The sequence below is a fragment of the Narcine bancroftii genome, chromosome 7 (assembly GCF_036971445.1).
Source record: "Narcine bancroftii isolate sNarBan1 chromosome 7, sNarBan1.hap1, whole genome shotgun sequence".
In the NCBI taxonomy this organism is placed as follows: Eukaryota; Metazoa; Chordata; class Chondrichthyes; order Torpediniformes; family Narcinidae; genus Narcine; species Narcine bancroftii.
In genome coordinates, this window is record NC_091475.1 from 64,935,616 (window position 1) to 64,949,124 (window position 13,509).

The following is a 13,509-nucleotide window of genomic DNA, read 5'->3' on the forward strand; positions in this document are numbered from 1 at the left end:
AGCAGGTCAAACAGTGAATAAGTCTCTTTATCTTTTTTGCTACATAAAGTACACTGACATACTGAGTTACTTCAGTTTCAACCACGGTGTCTGCAAACTTTTATGTTTTATCCTTTGTGTCAACATGGGTTTTCCTCAGGGTCTCTGGTGTCCTCCCACCATTCAAAGCATACTAGGGGTCAAATGAGTGTAAATAGGTGGCATGGGTTTGTGGCTGGAAGGGTCTGTTACCAAATTTTTAAATATGTAAAAATACACAAAAGTACGAGAGGATTTCTGCAGGCCTGAGGCACGCTCAGAAAGCAATGCACAGTCATTGCTTCGTGCCAGTCCGGGAGAGGCCCCATCTGTCTGTCCGGGAAAGGCCCATGTCCGAGAGAGGCCCCCGGTCCGGAGAGCCCCAAACCCACCCGCCCCCAGTCTGGAGAGCCCCAAACACCCCCCCCTCCACCCCGGTCCGGAGAGCCTCCAACTCCCCCCTTGGTCCTGAGAGCCCACACTCCCGCCCCCCCCTCCAATCCGGAGAGCCCCCAACCCTCCCCAGTCCAGTGAGTCCCCAACCCTCCCTGGTCCGATGAGCCTCCAACACACACTGCGGTCTGGAGAGCCCCAAACACTTCCCATGGTCCAGAAAGCCCCCAACACCCTCTGCAGTCCGGAGAGCCCCCATCACCCCCCGTGGTCCGGAGAGCCCCCAACACCCCCCGTGGTCCGGAGAGCCCCCAACACCTCCCGCGGTCTGGAGAGCCCCCAACACCCCCCACGGTCCGGAGAGCCCCCAACACCCGCCGTGGTCCAGAGAAGGCCCCAACCCCCATTGCCCGGAGAAAGCCTCAACCCCCCCCCCCCTTTTGCCCGGAGAAGGCCCCAACTCCCCCTTTTGCCCGGAGAAGGCCCCAACCCCCCCATTGCCCGGAGAAAGCCCCAACCCCCCCTTTTGCCCGGAGAAGGCCCCAACCCCCCCCCCCCCTGTTTGCCCAGAGAAGGCCCAACCCCACCCCCACCATCCCCACCTGGATAGACCCCCAGCACTCTGTTTGGTGTCCTGAAAGGCCGGAGCTTCCTGTCCAGCTCCTTATTCTGCTCTCTGGAGGATGCCCCCTTCCCCCCCTTGGTCAGGTTGTCTGGAGAGGCCCCCCACAACCGGTCTGTCTGGAGAGGTTCACCCCCTCCCACCCCTGGGCTTTCTGGTAGCTTCCCACTTCACCCCCGGTCCAACGACAATCTTCGTATGTTTGTGCAGACCTTTCAAGAACCAGGTGAATAAATCTTAAGCCCCCTTGAGTAGATGCCAGCTGGGGCAAATCAAGGATTGATCTGTGCTTCATGCCCTCTGTCCCTCCCAATGGTGCTGTGCTTCGTCCTCTCCCCTCTTTGCAGTGTAATTTGTAAGTGCATAGGGAGGTACCAGCTCCATGTGCCCAGCTGGTCCCGGCTGAGCTGTGATGGGATCACCCTCTCTCGAATACTGAGATTGAGAGACAGCTGCTGACGTGGGGTTGGGACTGAGTACTGAAGTGGGAAGTGCTTGTTGTACACTGCTCAGACACTGTCATGATCATTGACCCATGGGTCAAGTCCTCTGCTTCTCTTTCTCAAACAGGGCGTGGTCTCTCAATTTTCTGGTACCCTGTGCCAGCCCTCTACCTCCCCAGAGTCTGTAAATCCTCAAGGCCACTGCCATCTTAGATCAGATCCCACAGTTGCAGCATTTTAAAACAAATCACTGTCCCTCCACATTTGTGGATGTGTAGCATAGCACAAATCAGCACTGAATTCTCCTTCCATCCACCCCTCCAGTATCTCATCCGTGGTGCACACATGTATTGGGAAAATGAGTGCTCTTTGTGCCGGTACATGGCCATTGAGGGTTTGCAACAGTGATTTGCAAGTTGCAACAGGGTTTGCAAGTTTTGGAGGTTTGTTAAATGGTGCAAGAACAACAACCAATCTCAATGTGTACCAGGATAATATTGTGGACTTCAGGAGGATGAAGGTTGACCATTCTCCACTACATTGTGAAGAGAGTGGAAAGCATAAAATTCCTTGATGTCCACGAAATAATGGCAGCACTACTGGAGGTGCTAAAACAGCAGCACTGCCGGTGATGCGGACCTACGGAGAGCGAGGAGAGGGGATAGTGTTCCCATGTGGGGTTCCACTGCCCCATCAGCTCTACAGGCTTTAAATGGCCTGTTAAAGGAGGGACAGTGATTTGTTTTAAAATGCTGCAACTGTGGGGTCTGATCTAAGATGGCAGTGGCCTTGAGGATTTACAGACTCTGGGGAGGTAGAGGGCTGGCACAGGGTACCAGAAAATTGAGAGACCACCCCCTATTTGAGAAAGAGAAGTCGAGGACTTGACCCATGGGTCAGTGATCATGGCAGCAGGCCAGTAAGGGGCTCTGAGGCTAGAGAATACACAGGTGATGAGCCATTGGTGGTTCATAGTGAGGAACTCACACAGGCTGCTGGCAACTGCGGTCAAAGGACTCGTATCGGGTTGCAGCCTGCTGGAGACTAGCTGAAGGGGTACCAGGCATCGGAACCAGGATGCGGGAGAGTGCTGGAGACTTCCTGATCACATCAGGCATGTGCATCGGGAGCTCAGATAGCTGATGGCTGCAGAGGGTGCAGGAGCACTGGAGGTGAAGCCGTGGATATTCAGTGACTCTGAAGCACTCTCTTTTGCTTCTCTTTCTCTGGCTGTAATGGGTGCTGGGCAATTTATGCTGATAACGAATCTTTATATTTCTTATGGTAGGTTAAAGGAAATCTCATATTATATCACATCTTCTGTTTTATTACAATACAATAAAGTAATCTTGAATATAAAGGACAACTTATTCTGGACCCACAACATTATTAGCCAGGAAGGTGCAGCACTTCCTTAGGAGTTGAGGAGGGTCAGTCTACTGGCACCCATATGACAACTTTTTATAGTAGCGCAATTAGCTTGGGCGCATCATTGTGTGGTGTGGTAGTTGCAAAGCATTGGACTGGAAGTCAATACAGATATTCATCAAAATGGTTAAAAAGACCCAAGAGGACTCCTTTTGCTTCTATTGACGACATTCACTGGGAGCGATGTTCAAAGAATTATTAAGGACCCTTTCCATCTATCGCACAGTGTCTGACCCACAGCATCAGGAAGGAGATATAGAATGGAGTTGAAAATGACAGTGCCACTGGAGCTGTAACGGCAGCATTGCCGCTGGTAGGGACCCATGGGGAGTGAGGAGCAGAGATACAGTGCTCCCATGGGGTCTAGCCACCTAGTCAACTGCCGTCAGCTCAGCACAGGCTTTGATGGTCGTTTTCTTTAAAATCCTGTGACTGCAGAGTTTGTATAAGAGCATGTATAAGAGAGGCTGCAGACTCCAGTGGACTGGAGGACTGGCGCAGGGCACCAGAAAACAGGGAGATCATCCTCCGTCTGAAAAGGAGAAACTGAAGAGATGACCCACAGGACGGTGACCATGGCGGAGGATCAGTGAGGGAGCTCTGTGGCTATAAGACCCACGCATGGAGCGATTCCAGGTTAGGAACCCACAGAGCTGTGGGCTGCTGGAGATTATTGTCAGGAGACTGGCTGAAGGGGTACCAAATATCGGAACTGGGATGCAGAGGTTCGGATCTGGAGCTCAGGTTGGGAATGGACTGGACTTTGTGGCGATGGAGGCAAAACTGGGGGGGGGGGGGGCGGGGTCGGACGACGACTCTCTTTTGCTCCTCTTTCTCTGACTGTAAAAAGCACTTCAGGCAATTTCTGCTGATGGCAATTCTGTCTGCCTTATAGCAAGCGAAAGCAATTTCATGTCATATGACACTGTTTATTGCAATGACAATAAATTGAATCTTGAATCGTCAAAATCAGGACTGCCAAGCTTGGAAATAGTTTCTTCTCACAGGCTGAGAGACTGGTGAATGGTGTCCTGTAACTTTGGGACTTTTATAAATTAAACTAGGAAATTATTACAAAATATTTATACATACAGTAAAACCCCTGGTATATGGAATTCAAGCAACTAGCAGCCTCAAGCAACCTACAAAAAATAAGAAAAGAAAAGGTAAAAAATACATAAACATTTGATGAAGATGGGAGCAAATATTCAGACAGTTTTGGTTGTGTTTTGCTTGTAGCAGCTGTTTCAACAAAGCTCACATCCACTCTGTCACAATGCCGCTCACCATTGAGCTGACTCTATTCAAGTTCCTCCTTATCCCTGCTTAATAAGAGTTACTTTACCTGTTAACTTGGGGAGGGGTTGTTGATTATCTATAATGTTATTGTTCGTCTTTTGAGTGGCTCTGTGGATAGGGAGAACTTGCAGATTTATCGACGCTTAAATGTTTTCAAAGAATGTGACTGAAAATAAAGTAAAATGCTTTAAGGTTTATATATTCATGCAAGTGAAGTTTGTTCAGTGTAAGTGCAGCCTAGTATTTTTGTTTTTTTTTATTTTTTAAACTGTTTATTCTTAGTGCAAATGTACTAATTTGGCATTGCAAGAATAGGTCTCAAGCAACAGGAAAATACACTTAACCAGCATCTACTGAAGATCCAGCTGCGCTGGATGGGTCACGTCTCCAGAATGGAGGACCATCGCCTTCCCAAGATCGTGTTATATGGCGAGCTCTCCACTGGCCACCGTGACAGAGGTGCACCAAAGAAAAGGTACAAGGACTGCCTAAAGAAATCTCTTGGTGCCTGCCACATTGACCACCGCCAGTGGGCTGATATCGCCTCAAACCGTGCATCTTGGCGCCTCACAGTTTGGCGGGCAGCAACCTCCTTTGAAGAAGACCGCAGAGCCTACCTCACTGACAAAAGGCAAAGGAGGAAAAACCCAACACCCATCCCCAACCAACCAATTTTCCCCTGCAACCGCTGCAATCGTGTCTGCCTGTCCCGCATCGGACTTGTCAGCCACAAACGAGTCTGCAGCTGACGTGGACTTTTTACCCCCTCCATAAATCTTCGTCCGCGAAGCCAAGCCAAAGAAAAGATACCAACCCTCATAGGTGCTGGATACCAGGGGTTTTACAGTATTTATTTTATGTTGTATTTTTATGTATATATGAGATTATTATGTATATATGAGATTATTATGAACATGTGTGTGCACTGTGCTCCAGAGAAATCTTGTATCATCTGCTTGTATATGGACAGTCTTATAACGTACTTGAACTTGGTTCAGTGTTGTACACAGAAGTGCTGGAGAAAGTCAGCAGTACCCACAAGAAGTAAAAAGCAGATGTCATTTTTGGCATTAGCCCTTCTTCAGCAGTGTTGAAAATCAGGCAGACACCTAAATAAAGAAGTGGGGAAGGGGGAGGATGAGACGAGAAGGCAGAGAAGGAGAAGCAAAGGCTTCAGGGTTAATAAGGAGGAGAATCCAAGAGAAAAAAGCTGAGAAGTATTAGGGGTGAGAAAGATAGCTCTCTGAGAGGGGAAGGAAGTGGAGGAGGTGGGGAGTTGCAGGAAAGTAGACAAACTGGGAGAATGGGCCAAAAAATGGCAGATGGAGTTTAAGGCAGAACAGTGTGAGGTGTTGCATTTTGGAAGGTCAAGCCAAGGTAGGACGAACACAGTAAATGTTAGGGCACTGAGAAGTGCAGAGAGATCTGGGAATACAGTTATATTTTTCCCTGAAGTTAGCGTCACAGGTGAACAGGCTTGAAAAAAAAGCTTTTGGTATCTTAGCCTTTATAAATCAAAGTTTTGAGTATAGAAGTTGGGATGTTATGTTGAAGACATTGGTGAGGCCAAATTTGGAATTTTGTGTGCAGTTCTGGGCACCTAATGATAGGAAGGTTGAAATAAGATTGAAAGAGTGCAGAGAAGATTTACTAGGATGTTGCTGGATCTTCAGGAGTTGAGTTACAGGGAAAGATTAAAAAGGGTAGGACTTTATTCCTTGGAGCATAGAAGAATGATATAGAGGTTTACAAAATTATGAGTGGTATAGATAGAGTGGATGTGAGTAGGTTTTTTTCACTTAGATAAATATGAAAGGTCATAGCTTTAAGTTGAAAGAGGAAAGGTTTAGGGGAACATTGGGGGAAGTTCACTTAGTGTGGTAGGAGTGTAGCCATTTGGAATTTGGGCTCTATTTTGAGTTTTAAGAATAAATTGGATAGGTGGATAGGAGAGATCTGGAGGGTTATGGATGGGAGCAGGTCAATGGGACTAGTGGTCAGCACAGACTAGAAGGGCCTAATGGTTTGTTTTCTGTGATGTAGCAGTCAATGGTCTAAAAGGGGTGATGGAAAGTTAGAGACTCGAAGGAGGGATTTAACAGAAACTGCATGAGTCAATATGAATGCCATCTGGTTGTAGAGTTGTTCCTCCAATTTGTGGGTAGCATCGATTCGACAGTGTGTGATGTCATGGACAGACATGTGAGTGAGGGAATGGTGTGTGGAATTAAAATAGTTGGCCCCTAGAAGATCCTAGCTGTTGCAGCAGACAGAATGAAGATACTCAATGAAACAATCTTCCAGTCTAGCTGATATAGAGGAAGCCACATTGCGAGCTCCAGATGCACTAAGTGTCATTGATGTGACTATCCATGGCCTCGTTTACCACCAAGTTTGGTACAGAGTGTTATGCATTGTATCTGGAGGTGAGTACACTGTGCAAGGGGTTGGGTATTCAACCTAGAGTGAGTATTCCAGTATTGTGCACTGTATCTCAAATATGGACATGGGAGTCCACACTGGGCTAATTATGTATGGATTAAATCTTCAATCAAGTGTGGGAAGGGGTGGGCAGTGGTTTGTATGCCACATTTGACTTGTAGGGAATTTGCAGGGGTTGCATTTAGCACATAACATGAATCTAGCTGTTGTACATGTGTTTGGCGCATGTTGGAATGCACTTGGTGTTGAGAGTCAATATGGACACTTTTTTTGGAATTTTATTTTCAATTTTTCCAAAATCAAACCTAGTAACACATCTGAAAAAACAATTCATCTAGACTTATTTACACTTTCTTTTAGTATACTTCACTTTTCAGATACAAAGACGATGTCAGCTTACTTAATGTTTCCTTCCCTTCTCCCAAAACTTTGATGAATAAACAACAACTAAAGTAACAAGCAGGAAAAAAGGTAAAAAGAAAAAATAAATTCAGCATCCTGCCTGTCTCTCTAATCTACTTCCATTCTTTGAAGTGCTTCACTGCTGTTGTCTTTATGTATTTTGTTAGCTTTTTAGAACTGTGGGCTGCTGTTATAGCTGTGCACCAAAGTGCTGTAGATAAGGTAGTCATACTTTGGCAAAAGTATCGTACTTATTTCTTAAATGGTATGTTATTTTCTCCACGGGCACGTAATTGTGCATCTCCGTGGTCCATCGAGTGATGAGCAGGGGGGATTTGGACTTCCAGGTGATCACAAAGCACTTTTTTGCTATTGACAGGACAATATCTATAAATGTAATTTAGAATTTAGTTAATGTTTTGCCCATGTCCTCTAGTTTTCCCAATAAATACAGCTCCGGATCCAGCAGGAAGTCTGTTCCTTTAATCCTAGTTAACATATTAGATAATTCCAACCAAAAGGGTCTCACCTTCACTCAGGTCCTCATGGAGTGTATAAAGGTACCAATTTCTAGCCCTCACCTGAAGCACATTTCCAATATCTCTGATTTTCTTTTATGCAATTTTTGTGGTGTAAGATATAATTGGTCTAAGAAATTATATTGCACCAATCTTCGTCTGACATTGATCACCCATGTTACACTTTCCCTACATAAATCTGACCAACACCCTTCATCGATCATTATTTCCAAGTCTGACTCCCACCTCTCCCTCGATCTTTGCAGACCTGGCTTTGGGCACTCCCTTTGACGTACAAAGTATATTCTGCATATAAATTTGGGAGCGCCTCCCAGTCGAAGTAGCCCTTCCACCTCATTCCTTTCATGTGGGGTCATGGTAGGGCCCCATTTTTCCCTCAGGAAGGTTCTTAATTGTAAAAAGTAGTGAAAGGTTCCATTAGTCAAATCATCTTTATCCTTCATTTGTTTGAAGGACATGAGGTGTCTATTCTTAGCAGTGGGGCAAGGTTTAAACTAATTTGGCAGGAGTATGGGAACCAGAGTGATAGGAAAAAGGGTAGGGAAGATAAAGTAATGGCCAGGAAAAATAAAATAGGAAAAATAATGTTGGGAGGAGAACGTAAAAAATCAGATGGTGCAGTGTGTTTTTGAGTCAATGATAGTGTTAAGAAAATTACAAAGAAAAATAATGGGCAGAAAAATCAAAAGAAAAGGTTACAGAAGTCACTAGATATTAAAAGGACAAAGAGCATAAGGGCACTTTATCTGAATGCCCGCAGCATTAGAAATAAGGTTAGTGAACTTGAGGTGCAAATCGGTACCCATGCCTATGATTTGGTAGCCATCATGGAAACATGGCTACAAGGTGACCCTAAATGGGAATTAAACTTTCAAGGATATCAGGTGGTGCAAAGAGATAGACAGGATGGTAAGGGAAGTGGAGTTGCACTCTTAATCAAAGATAAGCTCCAGGCAGTAGTGAGGAATGATATAAGATCTAAAGAGCATAATGTTGAGTCCATTTGGGTAGAGATAAAGAATAACAAAGGGAAAAAATTATTGGTGGGTGTTATCTATCGCCCACCATATAACAATAGTTTAGTGGCACAGGAAATAAATAGAGAGATAAGTGAGGCATGTAATAATGATACGGCAGTAGTCATGGGGGACTTTAACTTCCACATAGATTGGGAAAATCAAGTTGGTCATGGGAGTCTGGAAGAGGACTTCATAGAATGCATCCACGATAGCTTTCTTGAGCAGCATGTTAAGGAACTCACAAGAGAAAATGCTCTCCTGGATCTAGTGTTGTGCAATGAGATAGGTAGAGTAAATGATGTAATAGTCAGAGACCATCTGGGAAATAGCGATCATAGTATGATTGAATTTCTCATTCAGATGGAAGGGGAAATAGTTAGATCTAAAACTAATATATTATGCTTAAACAGGGGTGACTACCATAGGGTGAGGGAGGAATTGGGCAGAGTGGACTGGGAGCACAGGCTAATTGATGAAACAGTTGAGGAACAGTGGAAGATTTTCAAAGAAATATTTTGTAATGCTCAACAAAAATATATTCCGGTCAGGAAAAAGAGCAGCAAGGGAGGGAAAAATCAACCGTGGTTAACAAAGGAAATAAAGGAGAGTATAAAATTGAAGGCGCAGGTGTACAAACCTACAAAGAACAATGGGAAACTGGAAGATTGGGAAAACTTTAAGAGACAACAAGGAGTTACAAAGTGGGTAATAAGAAATGGGAAAAAGGATTATGAAAGTAAATTGGCAAAAAATATAAAAACAAAGCAAAAAATTTTATAAATATATAAAACAGAAGAGGGTGGCCAGAGTTAACATAGGACCCTTGGAGGATGAGAAAGGAAAACTGGTAGCAAAAAATGAGGAAATGGCCGAGGCATTAAACAAATATTTTGTTCAGTCTTCATGGTGGAAGACACGTCCAGTATGCCCAAGTGCGGAGTTAAGGATGCGAATGTTGGGGAGGGCCTTGATAAAATAGTTGTTACAAAGAAAGTAGTGATGGAGAAACTAATGGGACTAAAGCCAGACAAATCACCTGGTCCTGATGATATGCATCCAAGGGTTCTGAAGGAAATGGCAAAAGTTATAGTTGATGCATTGGTGGTCATATACCAAAATTCCTTGGATTCTGGGCAGGTCCCGGCAGACTGGAAGACAGCAAATGTCACGCCACTTTTTAAGAAGGGATGTAGGCAGAAGACTGGAAATTATCGGCCAATTAGCTTGACGTCTGTGGTTGGAAAAATGCTTGAAGCCGTCATTAAAGATGAAATAGTGAAACTTTTGGAACGTAAGGGTTCAATCAGGCAGACGCAGCATGGTTTTAGAAAGGGAAGATCTTGTTTGACAAACTTGTTAGGATTCTTTGAGGATATAATGGGTGTGGTGGATAGAGGGGAACAAGTTGATGTTGTATATTTGGATTTCCAGAAAGCGTTTGATAAGACGCCGCACAAGAGACTTATCAGTAAGTTACAGGAAAGTGGAGTCCGGGGAAGTGTATTGGCCTGGATTGAAAATTGGTTGTCCGACAGGAGGCAGAGAGTCGGGATAAGTGGGAGTTTTTCAGCTTGGCAGAGAGTGGTAAGTGGGGTGCCGCAGGGGTCGGTGTTAGGCCCACAACTATTCATCATTTGCATTGATGACTTGGAGGAGGGGACAAAATGTGATGTAGCCAAGTTTGCAGATGACACCAAATTGTAATGAGGATGTGGAGAGTCTGCAGAGGGATATAGTTAAGCTGGATGAGTGGGCAAAGGTCTGGCAGATGGAGTACAATGTTAGTAAGTGTGAGGTTATCCACTTTGGCAAGAAAAATAAAAGAGCTGAATATTATTTAAAGGGTGAAAAACTACAGCATGCTGTTGCGCAGAGGGACTTGGGAGTGTTTGTGCAAGAATCGCAAAAAGTTAGGTTGCAGGTGCAGCAGGTTATTAAGTAGGCAAATGGAATGTTGGCCTTCACCGCTAGAGGAATTGAATTCAGGTGTAGGAAGGTAATGTTGCAACTGTATAAGGAGTACTGTGTCCAGTTTTGGTCTCCATATTTGAGGAAGGATATACTGGCTTTGGAGACGGTCCAGAAGAGGTTTACTAGGTTGATCCCTGGGATGAAGGGGTTGACTTATGATGAAAGATTAAATCGTCTAGGATTGTATTCGCTCGAGTTCAGAAGAATGAGAGGAGATCTTATAGAAACATATAGGATTATGAAGGGTATGGATGGGATAGATGTAGGAAGGTTTTTTGAGCTGGCCGGGGAAACTAAAACGAGAGGACACAGTCTCAAGATTCGGAGGAGTAGATTTAGGACAGAGATGAGGAAAAATAGTTTTTCCCAGAGAGTAGTGAATGTTTAGAATTCTCTAGCCAGGGAAGTGGCTGAGGCTGCCTCGTTAAACATATTTAAAATTCGGTTAGATAAATTTTTACATGATAGAGGAATTAGGGGATATGGGGAGAAGGCAGGTAGGTGGAGTTAGGTCATAAATTAGATCGGACATGATCGTATTGAATGGCGGAGCAGGCTCGATGGGCCATTTTTGGCCTACTCCTGTAACTACTTCCTATGTTCCTATGTTTCTCAATAGTTCGGATCCTCTGTTGGTGCCAAATATCCAGAATTTTGTTACCTAAATTCATAGGCATCAGTTCATTACATATTAAAGGTGCTTTTGATGATATTACAATCTCTTTACCGATACCATCATTAATTTCCTTCCAGATTTTTAACAGATATTTTAGGATGGGGGTAATCCATTCTTTTTTTAAAAAATATTTATCAAATAAAGCATACAATCTAAAACGAACAAAGTGAAAGGTACAAGTTTTCCCAAGACAATCTCACGAAACCAAGTAGAATGTAAAAAAGAACCAACTTGTTTGTGGCATCTAAACATAAATCAGAAGTAATAAACATATTTCAACTCCTGAGATGTTAAATAGAGCTAATGTATAAAATTATAATGAGCCAATCTATTATCTTACATTCACTAATTTAGTCACACTATCTTCACATCCAGTCATCCTGAGAAATGGAAATAGACAAATCTTTTTCGTACCTAAGCCTAGATTTATAAATATCCGGGTTATGTATTTTATGTTGTAATAAAGCATACACCTCAGATATAAATCCCCTCTTACCTCCTTCAATAAGTAAACTTTCATATCTGGATCGTCTAGGTAATCTTAACATACATCCAAAATTATCTAAAATTAAGGTTCGAATCTGATAATAAGTAATCAAGATATTTGAAGAAATTCCATACTTTTCCTTCATTCTCTGAAAATAAATAAAATACCCAGCTTCATAACAGTCCTCTACCAACTTAATACCTTTTTGTTCCTATATTTTCAAAAGCTGATTATTCACTGAAAAAGAAAAAAAGTTTATGCTGATACAGGTACACGATCCTTTATCCGGACATCTAAAATCTGGAAAGCTCTAAAATCTGGAAAGCTCTAAAATCTGGAAAGCTCCAAAATCTGGCAAATGGGGACCGGTGGTTGGGGGAGACGGCCGAGGGAAAGCGGTTGGGGGAGGTGGCCGGGTGGCCGAGGGACAACAGTTAGAGGAGGCTGCTGAGGGACCGCAGTTGGAGGAGACGTCCAGGCGATGGAAGGGGGTGGGGGTGGATACGACAGCACAATTAAAGGTGGGCTTTCCAAAATCTGGAAAAATCCGAAATTTGGAACACACTGTCCCCCAAGGGTTCCGGATAAAGGATCATGTACCTGTACAGAGGAGTTTTAGTTGAAAATTTACCTTTAGTACCTATAACATTATTCTTCTTACTCCATAACCATTAAATGCTTCAACACTGGTAAATTGTAATTCTGTTCAAGCTAAGAATTCCATTTATAAATAAAATGATCCATTCTTTGTTCAATAATCTGAAACAATTCAATCTTAGCCCAAACCAGATCCATTCTTTTATTTATTAATTTGGTATTTGTTTTGTAAATGAAATCTTTCGCCTCTCCCTCCCCATACTATGTAATCCTATGTTAACTCATTTTGGTGGTTCACCTTCTTCAAATAAATATGACTGGGCTGCCAAGTAATGTTTCCTAAAATCAGATAATTGTAGCCCCCCTCCCCCAATTTATAATCCCATGTTAATTTTTCCATGGAGGTCCTGGAGACTTTACCATTCCACAGGAAAGTTCTTATGCTGCCATTTAATATTTTAAAATTTTTTCATGGATGATAAATTGGAATAGATTGAAATAAATATTGTAATTTCAGCAACACCTTCATTTTGATACAGTTTACCCTGCCCATCAAAGCGATGGGCAAGTTTCTCCATCTGTTTAAATTGTCTCCAAACTTTTCAAGGATAGGGATATAGTTGAGTTTTTATAAATTTCCCAAATCTCTATCCATTGTTATCCCTAGGTATTCAAAAGTACTTAATTGCCACTTGAACTGAACTGTTTGTATCTTTTATAGTCCAAATCAGTCAGTGGCATAATCCTACTTTTTTCCAAATTTACCTTATATCCAGAGATTATGTTATAACCTTCTAGGGTGACCTGCAATTTGGGCAATGATTCAGCTGGTTCCGTCAATTATAGTAGCACATTATCTGGAAATAGATTTATTTTATGTTCTGCTTGGCCCACCTTGAATCCCTTTATGTATGGGTCCTTTCTAATATATTCTGCTAATAATTCAATAGATAATACAAACAGCCCTGGAGACAGTGGACAGGACAACCCTCTCTGCTAGACCTACTTAAAAGGAATGCTGACAAAATTTGTTATGATCCTTGCTTGTGTTTTAGAATATAGTGATTTTACCCAATTAATATATGTTTGTCCCAGCCCAAATTTTTCCATTACTTTAAATAGATATGACCATTTCAATCTTTTCTATATCCAGAGATACTGCTACACTGGGAT

General features: G+C 43.2%; 1 protein-coding gene across 12 annotated transcripts in view; it reads left to right on the plus strand.

The window, feature by feature from the left end:
- lrch1 (leucine-rich repeats and calponin homology (CH) domain containing 1) overlaps positions 1–13,509 on the plus strand; it is a 415,951-nt gene that overhangs the window by 82,258 nt on the left and 320,184 nt on the right. The window lies entirely within an intron of this gene.